At 38.3% G+C, this 23,216-nt stretch overlaps 1 protein-coding gene across 1 annotated transcript in view; it reads right to left on the bottom strand.

The window, feature by feature from the left end:
* The window catches only part of NPFFR2 (neuropeptide FF receptor 2), a 48,662-nt gene extending 26,038 nt beyond the window's left edge, over positions 1 to 22,624 (bottom strand). The window contains 1 exon segment of the mRNA XM_045858053.1: positions 22,497 to 22,624. The gene's annotated coding sequence lies outside the window, so the exon portion shown is untranslated.
* Positions 22,625 to 23,216: the final 592 nt, after the last annotated feature.

Raw genomic sequence — 23,216 nt, 5'->3', positions numbered from 1 at the left:
GATTTAAACTGACAAGTGACAACAGTACGCATAGCTAGGACTGTCCAGTGTAACTGATGATGACACCTGTATCATGACTGTAACCTTTCTGATGGTGACTGTGAGGCACCCTAATTCTAAGGCATGTCTTCATTTATGGACATTCTAGTATATTTATGGTTATTCTTAGAATAGACAAAATAAAGTACAGATCAAATAAAGTCATCAGTGAGTGAAGTAGGGGATGAAGAATTTACTAGAAATTCAAAGAAGGAAGAGAAGTTATAAAATTGTTATATGAAGAAGAGAAAAATAGAGCTTATCTGAGAAATGTAGAGTGAAAGGCAAGAATTGAGTCTACCTGTGGAGTCTGGGTTAATGAAATTAAATGATAAATCAGCTATGTAACTGCATAATTTTCCTCCAGTACAATCGGGCTCCTCTACATAGACACAGATTAGAAAGACATTTGGTTTCAACTCTGCTCGGAGTTTTTTCCAAGCTAATAAACTGTAAGAAAACTTCTGCCTCTGGGAAGAGAGAGTAGACATTTTCCCTCGATTTTTCCCACTAAGTGCAACAAAACGCCCTGATCATACATAAAACAAATATAAGAAGCTTCTGAATAGTGGGAAGAGGCAGACCAGCTAAGGATATTGGGACTCAAGGAACAACAGAGCGGAGCTTTCCCTGGGTTTTCCTTTTGATTTGTATACTTCAGACTTGAAGCCAAAGAAGCAGGAAACCTGGAAATGTCCAGGGGTGCTCAAACTCTGCTCTCTCCAGCCGAAGAACCAGAAATGGAGAATAGCAAGGCAGCAAACTTTTGAACAATAACCACCTACTCCAAACAAACACCACACAAAAGACTGTGGCCCCATCTATACCCATGTCAGCAAAGGCTAAGAGAATAGACTGAACTGCCACTCTCACAATTTTCTAGAAAGGTACCTCTCTCCTCACCATGGTAGCATCAGAAAAAAACAAGTGCAGCTGGCACTTTCATCACTGTCAGGCAGTCACAAGCCCTCCTCCCTCTAGTATGAGTGAAGGCCACTATGAAACAGCACTGAGGCAAACCTAGTCCTCGCAGTCAGGGAGGCATTAATCCAGGTCTACAGGGGCCAGGACTCCCACCCCTACGTAGAAATAACCATCACCCATTCACCTCTGGATACAAACAGAAGCTGAGTGGGAAATCTGGACTCTATGCCTACCTGGAAGCAGAAGATGAATTGGTGAAATAAACTGTGGTACATCTATATCATGTAATTCTACTCAGCAGTGAAAGAAGCAAATTATTGATATATACAAATACATGGATAAATATCCAGGGTATGATACTGAGTTTAATTTAAAAAATCCCAAAATATTACAGACTGTATGTTTCTATTTTTATAACATTCTTGAAATTACATGATTATAAAATGGGAAAACACATTAATGGTTTCTAGAGGTTGAGGGGTTCTGGTTGAGAGAGAAGTGGATATGGTTATAAAAGTGCAATGTGAGGGATCTTTTTGGATGGAAATGGTCTGTGTCTTGACTCAATCAAGGTCAATATCCTGGTCATAATATTGTGCTGTATAATTTTCAAGACATTACAAGAGAAGTTGTGTGAAGGGTATATAGTATATTTTTGTGGAGAGTTCTCAAAACTACATGTGAATTTACAGTTACTCAAAAATTCTTTAAAAATTGGAGAGACAGTAAGTTCATTAAGAATATTTACAAGGAACTAATCATAATAACATGAAACCAAGTCCAGGCTATAGAATCTGTTGGGTATGTGAATAATGAAAGAAGCAATAAGGTCAATGAATTATAAATAGGGTATTTATTTTTATAAGTTTTAATTGAAAATAATTTGCAGACAGAATTTACCTTTCTACAATATATGTCTATGGACTCTGACAAATGTACAGTCATATGACCACCATGACCACCATAATAATAAAGATGTAACACAAGTCCATTAGGTCACAAAACTCTCCCATGCACCACTTTGCAGTCAACCCGAACTCCAGCCACTGGCAACCTCTGATCTGTCTGCTGGCTCTGTATTTTCCCATTTGCAGGAATATCAGAGAATTGGAATCATATGGTAAGTAGCATTTTGAGTATGGTTTCTTTCAATTAGAGTACTGAATTGGAGATTTAAAATGAAATTATATAAATAAAATAATTCATAGTTATATCAATAATTAATTCCTTTTTGTTGTTGAATAGTACTTCACCATGTGGTCATACCACAGCTTCTTTTTACATGCCCCAGTTGAGGACATCTGGATATTTTCCACCCTGAGGAAATTAACAACAAAGTCACTATAATGTTCCTGTACAGTTTTTTGTCTAAATAAAGTTTTCTTTCCTTTTCTTTTAATTGTTGTTTCAGTAGTTTTCTGTCATTTACTTCCACCCCCACCTCCACCAGTCCTCCCCACCTCCTTCCCATTTCCACCCCCTTCTTGTTATTTTCTATGTGTCCTTTATACTTGTTCCTTCAAACCCTTCCCCACTTCCCCTGAAATTCCCTCCCCACTCCCCTCTGGTCACTGTCAGCCTGTTCTCTATTTCAGTGTCTTTGGTTATATTTTGCTTGTTTGTTTTGTTGTTTAGGTTCCTGTTAAAGGTGAGATCATATGGTATTTATCTTTCACTGCCTGGCTTATTTCACTTAGCATAATGCTTTCCAGCTCCACCCATGCTGTTGCAAAGGGTAGGAGCTCCTTCTTTCTTTCTATTGCGTAGAATCCCATTGTGTAAATACACCATAGTTTTTTGATCCATTCATTTACCGATGGGCACCTAGGTTGCTTTTTCATTTCACCTGGATAAATACCTAGGTGTGAGATTGTAGGACATATTATAAGTGTATTGGTAAGAAATAGCCAAATGGTTTTCCTGAATGGTTGGGCCATTTTGTGTTCTTAACCACAGTATGTGAAAGTTTCATTAAGTTTGCCTCTTTATTAGCACTTGGTATTATCTTCATCTTTAAAAAAATTTAGTCATTAATAGGTATGTAGAGATACATCATTGTGATTTTAATCTACGTTTTCCTAATGATAATGATGGTAAGCATATTTCCATGTGTTTATTTGCTATGTATATAGTTTCTTCAGTGAAGTGTTTGCTTAAATCTTTTGCCAAGCATTCACTGAATTGTTTATCTTCTTAATATTGGGTTTTGAGAGACTTTTATTTATTTTGGATGCAAGTTATTTATCAAATGATTTACAAAGATATTCTCCCAGTTTTTGATTTGCTTTTTTATTCTGCCCACAATGGCTTTTGAAAAGTAGAAGTTCTTAATTTAAAAAAAAAAAACTTTTTTTTAAGATTTTATTTACTTATTTTTAGAGAGGGAAGGGAGGGAGAAAGAGAGAGAGAAACATCAATGTGCGGTTGCTGGGGGCTGCGGCCTGCAACACAGGTATGTAGCCTGACTGGGAATCGAACCTGTGACACTTTGGTTCGCAGCCTGCATTCAATTCACTGAGCTACGCCAGCCAGGAGAAGTTCTTAATTTTTATGAAGTCCAATCTAGGAATTTTATATTTTCCTAACAAAGACCACAACTATTTCTTCCTAATTTCTTCTAGCTGTTTTACTATTTGAAAATTTACATTTAGGTCTTGAACCCACTTTGAATTAATTTTTATACCAGGTATGAGGTATAGGCTGAGATTTTTTTATAGAAGGGGGAATATGGATATCCTACTGTTCCATCACTCTGTTGGAAAAAATCAAATTAGGAGTATTAATACAGTTGAACTGCTGGAGTGATGAGCTAAAGTAAATCAACTGGGTGGAAAAGAATGTTTCCTGAAAGAAAGCTTTCAAGATGGTTGAGTAAAAGTAAAACATAAACATGATGTGGTACACATCAGCAAATATCATTTTAGGGAAAGATGTCAAGAAACTGAAAAGCCACAATGAGCCCCCTTCACTGTGTTAAAGACAACAACAAAAAAATTGACAGACAGTGGACTATGTGTTAAAGATATCACTGAGTAAGTGAGAGAAAATGCATGGTTACGCTATGCCATGAACTTCAAAAAATCTAGGGCTTTTATTTTTTATTGAATTTATTGGAGTGATATTGGTTAATAACATTATACAGGTTTCAGATGTACAATTCTGTAATGCATCATCATATACTGTATTGTATATTCACCACCCCAAGTCCTGTCTTCTTCTATCACCATTTATCTTCAACCTTCCCCTAACCCCCTTTCCCTCTGATGATCAAAATACTATTCTGTGTCTACGAGGATTCTTTTTTGCTAGGGGTTTTAAAAAAGAACAGAAAATTCCCCAAATTAATCTGTAAGTTTATTGCAATTTCCATCAAAATCAACTGGGTTTTTTTTTTGTAGACATAGATAAGTGTATTCTATAATTTACATGGAAGGCATAGGACCTAGAATAGCTAAAACAACTTTGAAAAAGAAAAATAATGTGGAAGGAATCCCTCTACCCTACAGTGTCTTTCTAAATAGCTATATTCAAAAGTCAGTGTGGGAGTGGTGAAGAGACAGACACAGAGATCAATGGAACACCACAGAGAACCAGAAATGGACCTACCCAAAGTGATTTTAACAAAGGCGTAAAGGCAATTCAATGGAATTATACTGAGTTGGAAAAGATCAATCTCAATTTTCTATACTATGCAACTCCACTTTTACAACATTCTTGAAAAGACAAAATTGTAGAGATGGTGACTAGATTACTGGTTGCCAGGGTTTAGGGAGGTTGGAAGGTAGGAAGTGGATGTCGCTACAGAAATACATAGTGTGAGGAATCCTCATGATAGAACCATTCTCTGCCTTGACGGTGGAGGTTGTCAAATAAATCTGCACATGCTGTCAAATTGCATAGAACTAACACACTACAGGTAAAACTGGTGAGTTGAATAAGGTCAGTAGACTGGACCAGTGTCAAATTCCTGGCAGGGTTACTGTACCATAGTTATGCCAAATGTTACCATTAGGGGAAACTGGGTGATGGATACACGAAATCTCTGTGTTTCTTCTTACAACTGCATGTGAATCTAGTTATCTCAAAATAAAATGTTTTTAAAAAGAGAACGGCAGAAAAAAATTTGGCCTTAGCTATATTTGTTTCTTTAGTTCTCAGTGGAAGAAAATAATGAAAGCTTTCCAGTACTACTATATAGTGGAAGAAAATAATGCAATCTTTCCAGTACTACTATGTAGATATTGCTTTTGAAAATTTTAGTGGTATTATGCATGCAAATCCTCACTCTAAAATAAAAAAAATATGGCTGGTTAGTTAGTATAATCAACTTTTATTACAAATAAGCAGCAGAAATTAAGAAAAAAGAACATGATTTTTCAGATTATGTTTAATAGTGGATAATACAGCCGAATCCTGAAAAACTCCACAAAACTTCAGCATAACAAATTATGTCTAATAACCCACACCATCTCTAACGGGGAAAAAAAAACTTTAAGTGATAACATCAGTTATAATTATAGGAGCTCAGACACCATTCTTTTCCTGCTGTGTGTGCACTTTTAACATAAGAATAGTTCTATCAAAGAAAAGGGATGTCACCACAATACCACCCCAATGACACACCCATACCACATAAACAACCTTTAAAATCTCTGCATAGAGGTTGAAAACTAAAACCAATTTACACTCAATCTGACTAAACCATCTTCTAAGGCAAATCTAGTTTTTGTAAGAAAATGTCAGTTAAACTTGGCTCCCTAAGAGCTAAAATGCGTAGACTCAAGGGAAAATGAAAGCCCTAGCAAAATGGCAAGTGGAATCTGGGGAAAATGAAAGCCCTGTGGAAAGTCTGACATAAAAATCAGGGCACATCTGTGCTGAGAGACAGATTTGATGGTGGCTGATAGGCTTTTATCTGAGGTGTGAGCTCCCTGAAGCGAAGGTTTCAAGTGGGTGCCTGTCAGGATCTGTAGCACTTCAGTGCCAGTGTTGAACACGGTCAAAATGAACAGGGATGCAGTCACTAATCAAACTCCTTTTAAAAGAACTCCATCTATTCAAGGTCTATAATCAGGGATGGCATGTAAGTTTTGTATTCCTCTCACGGAGGGTGTTCTAGAAAGAGAATACCTACCATGTGCCAGTCTGTTCTAGGCTCTTGGGATGCAGCAGTGACCAACCAGAAAAGACTCTGCTCTCAGAGGTGGGGAGAGATGATAAGTAAATGCATAATGAAAGCTGAAATATTATGTAGGGTAGGTGGAAATAGGAATTGCTGGGCTGGTGGTTGTTACTAGCAGGGTGACCAGGGAAGCTGAGAAGCTGATATTTGAGCAGAGTGCTGGAGGTAGTGCAATGGTGAACCTTCTGGAGATCTGGTAGGGTGACCACAAGACCAAGTGTGCCTGGGATGGTCCCAGGATCCTGTCACTGCCCTGGGCTAGTTATTATAGCACTCCCTTTGCCCTCCAATACAAACTGCCTGGCCTATCTATTTCTGGGGAAGACTCCTGCCAGCAGAAGGAAATGAGACTGTGAATGGTGGTGTAATGTGTTCTGTGAACAGCAAACAAACCATTTTGGCTGGAGTACAGTGCATTAGAGGAAAACGGATATCTTCCTGGATCAGTGTTTGTTATTTATAATAGGATAAGATACTTTTTCAGCCAAATTCAGTAATTATAGTAACACATGATCAGGAGTTTCTTTAAAAACATTCATATTGGTGAGATGTATACAAAGAACCTATTTCTCTCTTATTTATTTAATAATTGTTTGTTATTCCTTAGTTCCTTTTTCTCCTTCTAGAATTTATATTATTTGCATATTAGGTATCTTTCGTTATTTCCATTTCATTCTATTTTGTCTCTCTAAAGTTTGTTTTTTTCCCAGAGAACTATTCATTTAATGTGATTTGAGAACTGAAGAAGGGCCTTGGAAGTAGATCCTTCCCCTGTTAACTCAGATGAGACCACAGCTCTGGTCTTTACCTTGATTGTCAGCACATGAGACACTGTGAGCAGAGGACACAGCTAAACTATACACAATTCCTGAGATAAATGTTTTTTTAAGCAACTAAGTTTTGGGTCAATTTGTCTGCAGAAATGGATGACTAGTATACCACCATGACTACTGTTTTTTATCTCCATCTTCTGTCCCAGAGCACCTATGCTACTGGTGGAAGAAGGGTTTCACCACTGTGACTCATGTAGCCACCTCTCTATGTCTTTGTGTATATTATTCCAGCACACTACTGCCACACCCCTTTTTTCTACCTCATAAACTAAAAACATAAATTGAGACCTAGTCATTTATTTCTCCTCTGGTACTCAGTCTCTGACCTTGGAAGACAGTTTTATTGCTTATATCTTATATATACTTTTATTCTGCATTTCACACAGGCTAATAATCACTTCTTTTGTAGCCACAGCACTTGGTAGAGGGACTAACACATTATAGCTGAAAAACCAAATTTTGATCTAAGTCGAACTTTCTCTTCTCAAAGGGTTTTCCATGTCCTATTCACCCAAGCTGGAAGACTTCACTAGGTCCTATAAGAAAGCATGGTTACTGAGAAATAACTACTCTTGTCTTTTCCAAGCAATACTGCAGGGTGTTTTTATTTTTATTTATGCCAACTAATATGTTGTTTTGAAAACTTGCATGTTGAATACTTGAAACTGTACTGCTTTCCACATATAACATTTTTCTCTTACTTATCCTCAGAGTATCTGCACACCCCAAAATACATGAAAAAGTTGATTCTTCCTTAGTTCTTTCAAAGCAATTTTTTAGAGGCTGACTCTCCTGCTGCACAGCAGTATTAAAGAGAAACCATTCTTTACTTAAAATTGCCTTGTTTATTTCAACATAGGAGCAAATAAGTGTAGAATATAAAATATAAGGAATGACTAAATTCCTCTGGCCTGTGTATGCTGTCTACAGACTCTTGGAAGACTAAGAAATACAACATGCTTTTGGTTATGAAAGCAAATGCCCTGAATTTTCCTTAAGTTATTATGTTCTTAAAAGCTTTGCATTGTCTGTTTAGAAAATGGATCAAAGACATACAAATGCTGCTTTTCTGACGTGGCTAAACAAAAATACGTTTTGAATTTAAGTGTAGTTACTGCTCAGTTTTTAATCCTTTTGTGATTATATATACTTATCTATTGCTTAAAAATGCTGTGTAACAAACAACTTTACAACCATTGGGGCCTACAAGGTTTTTTTACTCTCCAGAAGTGATTGGAAATTCTGCTAATCTGAAGTGGGTGTGGTCAGCTAGGGTGATTTTGCTAATCTGGGCTTTCTCAATGTCTGAGGCTTCTCTTAGGACAAGTGGAGGGAGTCACCTCTGTTTCAGTGTCTCTACAAGCCCCATCCTCTAGAAGGGATCTGGGGCATGTTCTTGAGATGAAGGCAGAGGAGGAAGAGAACGTCAAAGTCACAAGGCCCCAAGTCCTGAAATATCATCACTTCCTATTGACAAAAAATGAAAGTCAAAAGCACAGCCTAGATTCAAGAGATAGGGGAAATAAATCTCCATCTCTTTATGGGAGGATCTACAATTTCACATAAAAAGGGGTAAGTAGACAAAGGGATGAAAAATTGCAAACACTTTTTGTAGGCAATCTATTATAGCATACCTAGTTTTGAAGGAATTTAAAACATTAAGAAATTAGAAACCAAGCTTGTGTAATGTTTAATTAATTACACTGTAATCTAATCAATTAAGATTAGTTTATGTTCCATTACTTTATAGGTAGGGAACAAACCTTTAGATGTATTTTAATTATTTAAAGATCCCTAAGATGAACATTAAAAAAAACACAGTTTTGAACCTACCTAAAAGAGAAAAAGAAGAATGAAAACATTAAAAAATTTCCATTGGCCTTCATAAAAAAGTAAAAAATAACAACTTAACTATGTTCCCCTGAGCCTTCCAATAGTAGTGTCTCTCTTACCTGAAAGCAATGTTAATTAGACCTAAACTAGCTGCCAGAATATGTAGCCTTCAACAAAGTATGCCTGAAGAAGTTAAATTATTATGAGTCATATGCAAAGTAACACCCAAATTTAAAAAATAATAAAGAAAGAGAGAAAAGAAAAAAATTCAGGTACCAAATGGTTCCAAACAAACCCGTTATATAATGCTTACTTATTTTGTTTGGATTTTTGAAAAACTATATTCTACATTTACTGATTTTAATAATGATTCCTTAATGCATTGGGCCTCACTGTATGCCAGGCATTGTTACTGCTAGACATAGCCCACATGCATTAACTCTCAAAATGTCTTCAGTGTAGAGAGATTGTGTGTACCTCACAGCTGGCGTGGCTGACGTGCAGAGAAGTTAGATGACCTGTCAAAGTCACCCAACTGGCACGTAGCGGACCCAGATGTGAACCCAGGTAGTCTGGTTCATGCTCTTAATCACTATGTCAGATTGCCTGGCAGTAGGTCAGTACCATTCTCACCCTCTTCTGTACTCTCCCTGCATCACAGGAAATACCTTGTGCTCTAGGTTAGATCCAGCAGTGAAGGCAGTTACAAGAGAGTTGGAAGTGGAGGAGGCAGAAGCTGCATTTTGCTCCTCCAGCAGTGACAGCTCTATGGGCCGTGGCAGGTACAGAGTCTCCACCAAGCACCTTCCAGTTCTCTCTAAACCATAGATTTCAGTGCTGCAGCCAAACAGGATCATTGGTTCCACACCTTCCTGATTTTCTAATTCCTGGTATAGAACTTTAGATGCAACAGCATCTTTCCCTGATCACTGATCCTTTAGTACATCCGATGCTTTTAGGAACAAAAGTCCCTGAATTAAATGCCTTCCTGAGTTAAAGGAATTAAATATCTCTTCTGACATAAACAGAACTCTGACTTATATCATGTTGTATACCTAAATGTTAGGAGGAAATAGAAACTCAGAAATGGCAATCAGGGATGAGTTATTTTACTTAGTTTGAGTAAAAGTTCAGATGACTTTATCACAAATGGAGAATGGAATACTTGTAAGCCACTGCATGCAGTGGGAAAAAGTTAAATTAGCACAGGCGTTTGAATGGAATGACCTGCCTATTGCAGGCAAGGTTTAATACGGCCAACCAGCTGCTGGGTTAGGGCTTTATGGTGGAAGAGGTGATTACAAGATCTCAGGTAGGTTGGCTTACTGGAAAGAAATGCCTCCAAATAATAACAAGCTTAGGGCTTTAAATTCTCATTTCAAGATATCAACAGAGAAGAAGAGAGCTGCTATTTCACATAAATTTTCCAAAGTTCTGAATTCAATACATTAGTTTGAGCAGCTAGAAAAAAACCTGTTTTGTTGGTTATAATAAACTCAGTGTCAGCTGATATTAAACAGTTACATTCTTTAACACTTTTGTTATAACACTAAGGAAGGAATCTACCTCTCTGCTGTACCCTAGGAAGGCCCAGAGAACTTGCCCTTTACCAAATAATTGAGAATACATTGATCAGAAAAGCACCAGCATCTTTGTAAAGATCCATAGCATGGGTATACTCAGACAGCAGGGCATAGCGTGATGACTGGAAATACTGCTACTGAACTGGCCCTCCTGACAGTTATCTCCCCACCCGCCAATGGCCAGTTGTAACATTGAAAGAAGAAATATTATGGGAAGCTCACCTGTCCAGGCATTTGTACTCATTAAAATGAGACCTACACAACTACAGGAATGCCTTGAGCTAAGATGTTAGGTTGGATGTGACATCACTAAGTGATAGAAACTTTTCAGCTTCATTATGACCTTATGAGACGTGTGGTCCATTGATGACCAAAACACCGTGATGCTGTGCACAACTGCAACATCGCATCTGCAGTTAATATTATGCATGGTACACTTTGGAATTTGCTGAGATAATGGATCTCACATTAAATGTTTTTGCCACAAAACAAAAGCAAAATGACACAGTGGGAACCTTGGCAGGTATTGAACATATATCTGTTACCTTGAGTGTGATGATGGTGTCATGGGTGTTTGCATATGTCCAAACTCATCAGATTGTGCACACTGAATATGTATATTTCTTTATATGGCAATTACATATTTTGCTGTGTATAATGGGCACTTTTTGCTCAAATTTCTGAGGGAAAAGTAAGGATGCACATTATACATGGGTACAATGATTACATACTTTGGGTATAATAATGGGCATAATAATCCTGTGTATAATGTGCACAAAAGTGTGGGTGTGCATTATACATAGCAAAATGGAGTGTGTGTATAAACTAATCAAGCTTTTAAAAATAGACAATTTTTACAGTGGGGAAAAAAGAAGGTCGTAGAGAATGACAAGTCTTGTTGTCAATTTAAATCAGGTATTGAGTCCACTTACTCCGCTATTCCGGAAGTACAGCTTTTGCAGAAGTAAACAGCAGAGACCCTAGAACCTGGCATGCCACTCTGTCTGAAGGACATCTTTCTCCATGTGAACAGTCACAGCCTATAAGACCTAGTTTGCCTTGCCTTTGCAGAGACAGTGGTATATCTCCATTCATCTATCTCAGGGCTATGTCAAACTATGCTGACTCTTCCACTCAGTTTCATGATCTGTCCTGCAGAGATGGCTCACATTCCTGTCACTGGCCTACTGAAATGATGGAATTGTATTAGTCAGACCTGGTGAGTAGAAAATAGTTACCACAGTTGATACCTTGATAAGACAAATGAACACCAGAGGGCAGAAGATAAGCCCCACAAAACTTCAGGCATCTGCTACCTTAATGACATTCCCAGGGAGCCGTGGTCTAAGGCAAGAATAGTTATTCCCTGCAGAGGGAGAGCCAGATGCTGTATCTTTTATCTCTCAACAACTAAGAAGCACAGCACTTGATGGGCTTTTGGCTGCCATAAACAATATTTACTAACCGGTTACTGATGTGTTTGCTAAATCACCCCCACCATTCCTAAATCATTGTGGAACCCAGAGCAAGAGAATGTTTGCAGCAGATTCAGGCTGTGAACTGCTCTGCCACTTCAGCCTTAATACAGGATACATACAAGAATACAGCCAGGGTACATACTTGGGTTGCAGGCCATAACCCCCAGCAACCGCACATTGATGTTTCTCTCTCCCTCTCTCCCTCTCTCCCTCTCTCCCTCTCTCCCTCTCTCCCTCTCTCCCTCTCTCCCTCTCTCTCTCTCTCTCTCTCTCTCTCTCTCTCTCTCTCTCTCTCTCTCAAGTGAATAAATAAAAAAAAATCTTAAAAAAAAAAGAATACAGGATCTAATTTTGCTTAAAAGATTGTGACAGGCTGGTAATGAATAGAAATTTAGACAACCCTAGGGTAAGAAAACTAGAACCAACCCCAAGGGCTTTAGAGCAAGGCTCTTACGGAAATGGAAAATTTCCATTTCACATAAATTTCTAACTTGCTACTGTGCTTAGGCTGAAAAATATATATACACATATACATGCATGTATATGTATGTATATGTATACATATGCATGTGTGTATATATGTATGTATATATACACACACACACACACTCACAAGGGGGGACCCCAAAAAAACAATTATTTTCTGGAGGGCAGATCCCTTTAGTACAGGCTTCCCCTGAGAGGTGAGTGCTCCAAGAACTCATCTGTAACAATGTATCAGCTGGCATTGTTGTGAGAGGCTGCATTCAGCTTCAGTAAATTTTTTTTGAAGACTCTTTCAATGCATTTGCCCATTTCATGATGACTGATTTACTAGGGCACCTGCCCATACTGAGCAGAGTGTTCAGCAGTTTTTGACCAAAAATGTCATGACCCCTGTGCCCCACCCTTTTAAACAAATGGATTAGTTTTGTGACAGCACATATTTAAATTGACTTTACAATTGACCTACTGCTCTAGAATGTGGGAGGGCTACAGCAACAAACGGAGAAGAGAAAAGCAGACGTTGAGTTTCTAACGGTGTAAACTGTCTCTGTTTCAGGACCTTAGTGCCTTGTAGTACACACAAGAGCTGTGTCATCACATATTGCCAACACTTTTCTAGGTCTCTTAGTCTTATCTAATATAAGTTTAGCTTTCCTTCTCCAAAAGTTTCATATGATACTTCCCCTAATTTAATCTAACAACTGCATCTTATCCAAAAAATGCCTATGAAAATACCTATGTTATGGTAGGATGAGCAGCCAGAGAGGAAATAAAAGCAGGGCCCTCACCATTGCAGTCTACTAAAGAACTTAATACTGGAGGCTAGAAGCACCTGCTGACCCAGTCATTCTGAGCCTGGTTGGATAAGGTTGCCAGGCATTCTGAACACAAGATGGTGTAAGGGGTGAGCCCTTCAAAGTCTTTGTATATCACCTCCACTAGCTGGGAAAAGGAAAACTTTGAGACTGTATATTTATCCCAAGGCCTGGAAGGGAAAAAAGGGGGCGGTTATAGTGCCCAAAGAAAAAGCCCATGAAACACCGTTGGTTAACTGCCTGCCTCTCATCACTTATGCAAAATGAACAAGAAGAGTCTGGAGCAAGGTAAGGACTCAGACTAACTGACCCCATACATGCCTACATTTGGGTAGTCATGTCTCCCCAGGGAAGAAGCTGGCACCACCTTTACTCATCAATCCATATGTAACTCCCTCACCCCGTCCCACCAACTATATAAGTCCTCAGAACAAAGGACTCGCTCTCTTGGCCCTCTTGGCTCTCTTTGCCACACTGGGGGCTCCTGGCCACCCAGCCTCTGGCCACCCTTGCTTTTGCCTTCCCATTAGAACACAGCACTGATAAACTTTGCCTGCATACCAGCAGGCTTGCTGATCTGTAATTCTTTGCTACGTTGGCAAGAAGAACCAAATTTCTGGGAATTTCTCTGGTAACAACCTAAGTCAGATTGTATATGGATACCAACTGTTTATGACAACTCTTACAAGATAAGAAACATGAAAATATGATCTATTATGTGACATTATTTGTTTTTGTTGGTCTGTAGAGTTTGGACATTTAGACTTACACATGGAACTCTAAACTTCACTATCCTGGATACGACCTAGATACTGTTTAAAAATAAAGCAGCCTTCAAAAAACTATGGTACATTTACACGATGGAATTCTATGCAGCAGAAAGAAAGAAGGAGCTCCTACCCTTTGCAACAGCTTGGATGGAGCTGGAAAGCATTATGCTAAGCGAAATAAGCCAGGCAGTGAAAGACAAATACCATATGATCTCACCTTTAACAGGAACATAAACAACAAAACAAAGAAACAAGCAAAATATAACCAAAGACACTGAATTAGAGGACAGGCTGACAGTAACCAGAGGGGAGAGAAGAAGGAATTCCAGGGGAGAATGGGAAGGGTTTACAGGAGCAAATTTAAAGGACACATGGACAAAAACTAAGGGGAGGGTGGTAATGGGAGGGAAGTGGGGAGGGGTGGGTGGGTGGGCTGGATTGGGAGTAAAAGGGAGAAAACTGTACTTGAATAATGATTAAAATAAAAAAAAATAAAATAAAAAAAAATAAAGCAGCCTTCCTACAGGGAAGAATGTGTTTTAACTCAGGGTTAAATTTCTGTTTGGTGTGCAACAATAACACACCAGATGGCACAGGTGTGGGAAGAAAAACAAAAACCTATTATATCTTACATTACTCCAGTACAAATGACTATTTCATTTCAATAGGAAATAGTGTTCCTTTATTTTTATTTCTTATTGAATTTATTAGGGTTACACTGGTTTGCAAAACCATACAGGTTTCAAGTGTCTTACTCAGTAAAATATTGTCTGCACATAGCATCATGCACCCATCATCACAAGCAAAGTCTCTTTCTGTTTCCATTTTAGAGCTCTTTTAAATCGATTCTCTTATAACTTGACTTATGGTCATGAGATTTATCACTAATCTAATAATATCAAATTGTTTCTTCTACAACTACTGTATTCACACTCGGTCAGCCTTTACTAGTAACACTTTTCTTTTATATTACTGTTAACAGTTAGGTTTCTTATCTATGCATATAAAAATGTCTTCTACAGATGGTCAAAGAAACCTCACCATGGTAAGTAATTTTCCAGCTAAGGAGATGATAATATGAGAAAACTATAATTATATGTCAATAAAAATAATTATTTTCATTAAAAATGAACCAGAAATGTAGAAGACATTTTTCTCCAACTACTTGGTATTCAATTTACATTTAGATAAATCCCACTAAGGAATGTTTGACTATAATTTATTCTAAACTGAAGGGGTAGCCTTTCATCTCAGTTAAATGTAAAATCTGCAATATCTAATACTTGATATTTGGAATTGTTGGTATAAATATGAACTTATAATACCTAAGAGAACATTTGCTTGTGGACCACAGCACAGCCTTGTAAGGTGAATCTCTTCTTTATCAAATCCTAACATGTCCACACCACAGTCCATGACCACAATTGCAATAGATTTAAAAAATTCTCCCACTAAAAGTTTCCCAACTGTTTAAAATAAAACACCACATTCTGCAAATTGGCAAGAGTCTGTTTTCTACAACATTAACTAAAACATCATTTCCTAGGCCCCTTTCCCTGTTTTTACTAAAATAACCACCCTCAAAAAAATTGTATTGTACTACACCTTGACAAGCTAAATTAAAAGTCTGTTCTTGCTGAATGAATCGGAACATGTGTATTCTTTGTCGGGACAAGTTGAAAACTCCTCTCCAGGTCTGACAAACAGCAACCAAAAACTAATGCAGCTTTGAAATTGAGTGCTATAAGATTCTATTTAATAAATGTACTTTGGCTCCTCTTTCCAAATATGTAATTTTAAGAAGACATGCTCTGAGTGCAAATGATTTCATTTTTGGAGTTTTATCCTTGCCTAGGATAAACCTTGCCCAGAAAACAGCTCCAATTATGCTGTTTAATAGAGCACTAAAAGCAAGGTTAAAGGGTAGATTTTAAAATTATCTGAACAAAGTAGATGAGTACTTTCCATTTTAATAACATGGTCCACAGAAAACAGGGTAGATGACCTAGTAGAACTACCTATAATGGTTTACTCAAAGTTCTCAGGGAAATGAGAACTTTCTCCCTTTTCTGTATTGGAAAGTGTATTATCTTTACTTTTATGTATTTCTTCTTTTACAAGGTCTTTAAAAGCTGTGAACTATGGTGAATAGCAGTAATGTAAAACAGCAAACAGAAAGTTGAAGGAAAAAATTTGGCTCCTCATCTTGGCTCTTTCTAAGCTATATTGACTTAATATTTGCACATTTTAGTTTGATAATCTATAAACTTAGGAAGAAAAAGAAAAATTAATGTTTGTTCCAGCTTTAAAACTTCATAATAATGCCAATAAAACTCATGATTACTGGTTGCTGGTGGAAAAATATTGGAAAAAGAGATTATAAAAGGCACTATTTTTTTCATATTTTGGCTACATCACCAAAATATTGTAAAGAAAGTCTCCTTACTCTTATCTCTTGGCACCAAACACTTCATTTAAAACATAACTTGCTCATACAAGAGGCTATCTTCCTGCAATTGTAAGTAAATCTAGATATTTTTCTTTTATCTCTTCTTAAGAAACACGCTTACTTCTCCAACAGGTACTTCTTTAACTTGCTCACAGGACATCTACAATTTTGCTCAAAATAGACATAATATAATGCCAAAACCTGACAGTAGAAATATGAATAGGAATAGATAATGAATGTCATTTGTATAGATTCAGAGAATTTATTTATTTCTATATTTTTAATTTTTAAATTAAATTGATCGGGGTGACATTGGTGAGTGAGATAGTCCAGGTGTCAAGTGCACGTTTCCATGACACATGATTGGCACACTGCACTCAGTGCCCCCCCAGTCATCCTCTGTCACCATATAGTTGGCAGATTTATAGAATTCAGAAGTAGAATTTTTTTAAGTATTAAATAAAATACAGCAATCAACTTAAAGAGTCTTCTAGACACTTCTAAAAAGTATGCTTCCAGATAAACCTCAGATTAAATAAGACATAAAAAATGAATCAAAAAGGACTTATTCTAGGAATGCAAGGCTGATTAAACATCAGAAAATCTATCAATGCAATCTATGACATCAACACATTAAAAATAGAAATTATACCTAAAACTATTATAACATTGTATGTCAACTCTAAAATAAGTAAATAAAGTATATGATTATACTCATACATAAAAAACCTTGGCATTATTAATAAAAATACATACCAAAGAAATAGTAGAAAAACAAGTACTAAAAAATACTCCAAACCAAACTCAAAACTATTGTAATCTACAACACTCTAATAAGCCTTTCTTTTAACTAGACATTTTATAGTTATGCATGATAGCATTGTTATTGTTGATCATTGTTCAATTTGTCTTATGAATTAGATGAGTGGAAATGACAAAAGTATTGTCTATTTGGTAGGAAAGTTGAAGAGACAAATCCATCTTCTTATTGCTAATAACATGGTTTTATTACCAGAAAATTCATACACTCTAGTAAATAGATACTATAATTTGCAGAAATTGGTTAACTGGTAGCTCAGAGAGACATTTAAGGCTCTGCATACTGTGGAACATTCAAGGTTCTACTTCTGTAGGAAAACATAAACAGAAGTTACTAAAACCTGAATAATCAAAATAGGGAAAAAAAAGCAAGCTCAGGATAGGGGTAACTGGGGAAGCTCGGGAGAGCCTCCAGGGCTGCTAGTTCTGGAAGAAGCATAAGCTGCACTCTAGGTCCGAAATCATGTAGGGTAGCTTTTCCAGCCGAATTAAGTAGGGACAAAGGGAATTCTTCAAAGAGGCAGGATTCCAGCCAAAACTTTCAAGCCTGAAGTAGCCTTCTAATTGAAATGATATTAAGTGCCTCCCCAAGGACAAAATAAACTTTGCAAACCTGTTGAGAACGGGGAATGCCAGAGAGAAGACCAGCAGACTGTGAGTCAGGGCAAAGGGAAACGCAAGGCTATGAATCTGGCAGCGAGAACGCCTGTACCAGTGCCGTACACCCTGCTGACAGGAAGGACTGGAAGCTGTGTTCCTAGAGAGCCCACATTTCCTTTAGTGCCAATGCGCCAAGAGTAAAGGAACAGGAGGTAAAATAAAATGTTTAGAAAGCTTAAACAGGTACTTTGTACTTAAAGACTTTGAATGAAATCCCCAATAACAAGAGAAACCCTAGGTACTGCGGTGACACCTCTGTAAGAGTCTACACTTTGCAAGAGGAAAGGGATGTCTGACACGACATTCTCTCAAGAAACATTTGTCTTCTTGTTACGTTTCTCTAAATATCCCCTTTCCCAGAAAACTTGTTGCTTTTTCCCCTGAATGCAAACAGCAATGTGGGTTGGGAACAACTTTTTACAATGAAAATCATGAGGATTATTTTCGTTCAGAACCATGAAAACACATTTACCCGGACTTGACTGTGGATCACTGTGTGGTGTTGGGATGGACTCAGGTGGGGGATTGGAAAAGCTTCACGAGTGACTGATGCTTTCTACTTCTGTTTATAAAGCCTTTGTCAAGACTGCAATAGTTATTTTTTCCTAAGTATGCAGCTTTTGCTTGAAAAGGGTTGGCATGGGCAGGAATCAGTACTTTGACTGCTATTGCTATCTCCCCAGGGGCCTACAGTATAGAATTTAAGCATGTGGACTTCCAGGCTACACAAGTTCATTATCCTGATTCCTCAGCCTAGTAAATATGTTTACTTAGGGTAAATTATTTTCAAGCCTCAGTTTCCTTATCAACAACACAGAGACTGTGGTTATTCTCAATTTCTAAAATCATGAGGATTAAGTTAGTGTACACGAAGTTACTGTTCACTAAAGTTTAGCTGTAACTATCTTACTTGGCCCTGGGGAATTGTTTTCTAAATGTGGTAGGAATGCCATGCAGAGCTATAATATTCTAACATGTTTGGTAGACCCTCAGGAGTTTTGAAAATGTAAGTCAACTGAGATTTCTGTGAAGAACTAGAAAAAGGTGCATCAGTCCTAGAAGAAGGTACTTTAGTCTGCAAGGGCCACAGTGCAAGCACATGAATGGAACTCTTTCCACAGCCCCAAAAAGAAAGTACGAAATATACTTCAGTAATATTTAGGAATGTTAACTTTTCCATAGCAACAAAGGTAAGGGAGAGCCAATTTCTTGGCATTCCTGGGTGATTTGGTTTGTGGTGTTTTCTCTCTTTTCCTTAAATTACTGGGTTGGTGTGATTTGGGTTGCGCTGCTCTCCTGATGTGATGTGTCTGGTGTCTGTAGCTGAAACAGAGGTGAACCTAGTTTGACAAGGAAACTGGAAGACGGCATGTCTTTTCAGACTGTGTGGCACTGAGATCAATTTAACATTGGTGCTGTCCTGACTCATTTTGGCTTTTGTGGAAGGGGGCGGGAAAGTATGAGGGGATATCAACGAGGCCTCCATAACATGCATGAGTCTCTGACCCTCCCTTCCCCTGCTCCCTGTTGCACTCATTAAGAACTATACCGGGCATGGCCACCTGAACATGCAGGGGGGACTTCTCTGCACTTGGTTCATCTTTTCCCTGACACAGCCAGAGCACCTTTAGATCTGTCGGAGATGGGTGCCTTAGAAAACATCACTGCGCATCCTCTATGTACCAGATGCTGCATCCGGCACAGCCGTACATACCAGCCACACTCTCCTTCAAACAGCCCCTTTTACACAGAAGACATTGATGTCAGAATTCTTGAGCCTTGCCTAGGGCAGCTGCTTTCAAGTGTCAAAACAAGGATTCTGAAGCCTCCACACACCCCAGACACCTTTCCTTTTAGCACAAAAACAGGCAAACCAGAGTAGTGAAAAGATTTTAGAAAGCATATTCTACTAATCCTTTTATTTCTGAGAAATCTTAGACTCCAAGAAGTTAAATGATTTGCCTCAGGCACAGAGTCAGTGAGAAGCTGACTGGGAAGAGAATCTGATCTCTTCACTTTTAGAAGTCTCAGTATGTCTCAAAACCTGGTGAGGCATGGATGGGCCCTGAGACCCATTGGAAAGAACTGTCTGTTGTGGCAACCACTGCAATTCACTGCTGGGGAGCTTTATTTACATCTGCCTTAGATAGGATATAGCCAGGGACTCTTGGGACCCTTCATGTTCAGTTTCCAGGCAGTTGGAAAATTCATTTAAGAGCTCATTTATCCCACAGAGCTAGAAATTAAAACTAAAGGGAAATAGAAAGAAAAGAAAATCCAGCTGCCAACATCAGGCTAATGGCAAGCATAAAACTCATGTGCTTAAGAGAATAATTTGGTAAGATTATTAAAAGACTGTATAGATATATTTTTAAATGTGGTTTTATATTTTTTATCTTTTAGAACTTATGACAGTTTTAAAGGTCTCACCTCAAATCAAGTCCCTCTCTTCACAACAAGGAGGGTGCTAATTTACAAAATTATATTTTTATTTTTGATTTAATCTTTATTGTATTTTTTTCCATTTGAAGCCTTGGGGAACAAAATTCTCCTTATTGAGCATCCCTATTACAGCTGGAAATCTATTTTAGTGCAATCCTGTGAAAATATTCATGAATATTTATCAGAGGCATTTGCATGGAATCCTCATCAAAAGCACTTACAGAAAAGCCAGGATCAATAAATGAACTACTTTTCCAGAATCAAATCATTCACTGGGTAGTAGTGAATTTACACCTATGCATTCTACAGCCTTTGACATCTGTAAAAGAAAATACTGATGAACAGACTGATTCGTAACACAAGCTCTGAGGTAAAATAGTTATAAAAATTAGCCCTGGCTGGTGTAGCTCAGTGGATTGAGCTCGGGCTGGGAACCAAAGTGTCCCAGGTTCGATTCCCAGCCAGGGTACATGTCTGGGTTGCAGGCTATAACCCCCAGCAACCGCACATTGATGTTTCTCTCTCTCTCTCTATCTCCCTCCCTTCCCTCTCTAAAAATAAATAAATAAAATTTAAAAAGTTATAAAAATCAAAACAAAATTTTAATGTATACTCTTAAATACTTTCTAATGTATTCACAAAATGCTCAATAATAAAAATACCTGATAAAATAGATAGGTAGATAGATAGATAGAGAGATGATAGATGAAGAAAAATACAAGTTTAAGATTCACACTCTCCAGAAAGTGCTTATAGACATCAGTAAAAATGGCTGGTAGAAAAGACCTTACTGGATTATATGGATCTAAGAAAAACTCATGTTAATACAAAGCATATGATAACGATTTATGAGTAATGCATGAGTCATTATCAAGCAATAGTGAAAGCATGTTTAAGAGTATCACAATATCTACTATTTAATGTTAATATGTGGCTTTAAAGATAGGAGAGTATATTTTGTGAAGAAGCTGTTTTCTTGAATGGTTAAACTGTGGAAGGTTTTACCACATGAAAGGCTGAAAACTCTGCACATACCTGCCACTCAATTCTGTGTGCATGACAATGGTTCTTTGAGCATTTCATAGCGATTATGCAAATCAAACCTTAACTTAAAATATCACCATTACGATAATTTTACAAACTATTTTGGTTTAATTAGGATTCCGGCTGAAAAAAAAAACAATATATCAGCTTAGAAACCATGATCCACGACTTACCCGTCCTCCCCTTCACTAGTCACCAGTCAAAAATGATTTGAATGTATAATTGAAAGAGGAATTTAGACACATGGCTAAAACAACTTTTTTGCTTTAATCAGAAAAATATCACAGCATCTTCGTATTGTTTGTCATCTTATATTTAACGTTCTTTAAAATAAATAAGTCTTTAAAATATCTAGCTGGGGGGAAACGAGGGAGGTAAATAATGAATCTTGTTTTTTCGTTTAGAGTTCTGCCTAAAACACACATGCATACAGCACAGAGCAGATAATTTTCCAGAACTCCAACACCAGACCCTAACTTTGACCAAGGGCTGAAATGTTGTTGGAAATTCTTGGAGGTTTGGCAGAAGACAGGTGAAACGTGGCATTGTTTGGAAACCCTATCTCATCCACAAAGGTGGCTAAAAAATCTCTCCTAGTGGCTTCACGGAGGGCCCTGTGGTGTCCCAGAACGGGGTAAGAAACAACAGTTGAGCTTTGCTGGCAAGTGGAAACGCACAAGATGCAGCCTCACGTACACAAACATAAACAAAGCTTAGAATGAAGAAAACAGTTTGCAAAACCCTTGCTAGGATCAATCATGCTTCACAAGGAGATTCAACAAAGTTACAAAACAGCACCAGAAAGGGTATTTGGATAACTTTATGGTGAAGAAAGCGTCCCCTGGTCCGCCCCCGGTCCCTCCCCGGGTCCCAGCTCCGCGAGCCTGGAAGGAGAAATCCACCCGTGGTCCACAGAGCCTGGGCGTTAAGACCCCCAAGCGCTCGGTTGGTGATTAAAGCCACACCCTCCTGGACTGTGAGTCCACAAAGGGTGCTCGAAGAATTTAGGAAAGGCTTGGGAAAAGGTCGAAAGAGTAAAATCGCAAAATCCGCAGTAACAGTTCCGAGTCGTTAACAGGAATCATCACAGCCAGAGGCAGGCGATGGGGACCCCAGTCCAGCCAGACCTGCACCCCTACCTGCACACCGCGAAACCACCGAGACCCGCAGATGTTGGTAACCAGAAGCGCCCACCTTGGGCTTCAGCAACAGGTTCTACCCCGAGGGGCTCAAGCCTCCAGCCGGAGGCGTCTGCCGGAGGGCTGGGTGTTCGTTGCCCTCTCAGGGCTCTGCCAGCTGCTTGCTCATCCTAGTTCCCTCTCAGACCAAACGTCACTCCCCAGGGGGCACCAGCCAGCTGTTGAGATTCTGAAGAAGCTATTCACATCCTGATAAGGGGCATCCGGATACCTTCCTGTGAAATTCAGAATCTCTGAGTGCAGCGAAGAAAAGAAAGCATCACTATGACTAATCGCATCATTGGTTGCCTGGGTCCTGGCTTTGAGGGAATGATTCAACCACACTGTGCCTCAGTTTCCTAGTTTATAAAACAGAGATGATGAGACTAGTAGCTGAATAATCTGAAAATTAAATGAGTATGTAAGTGCAAAATGCCTGGAATAGTGCCTGGTACATACTAAGTATTTAATAAATGCAAACTACTGTTTTAAGATTCTTTGGGGAATGAGGAATGAGAACTATAGGACTCCAAATACCTCCAAATACCCTCTCCAGGGCCTTCTCTGAAGTGGACTGTGATCTGTCTTTGCAAAGATCTTTTAGCTTGCACAAAAACCTCTCTGGCATTCTGCAAATGTAAATTCACATCATAATTAGAAGGGGAAAGAACAGAGCCAGAG

This window comes from Phyllostomus hastatus, unplaced genomic scaffold (genome assembly GCF_019186645.2).
Source record: "Phyllostomus hastatus isolate PE091 unplaced genomic scaffold, TTU_PhHast_1.1 phas_scaffold_1674, whole genome shotgun sequence".
In the NCBI taxonomy this organism is placed as follows: domain Eukaryota; kingdom Metazoa; phylum Chordata; class Mammalia; order Chiroptera; family Phyllostomidae; genus Phyllostomus; species Phyllostomus hastatus.
The sequence above is the reverse complement of the archived record's forward strand: the minus strand, read 5'-3'. Positions and strand labels throughout refer to the sequence as shown.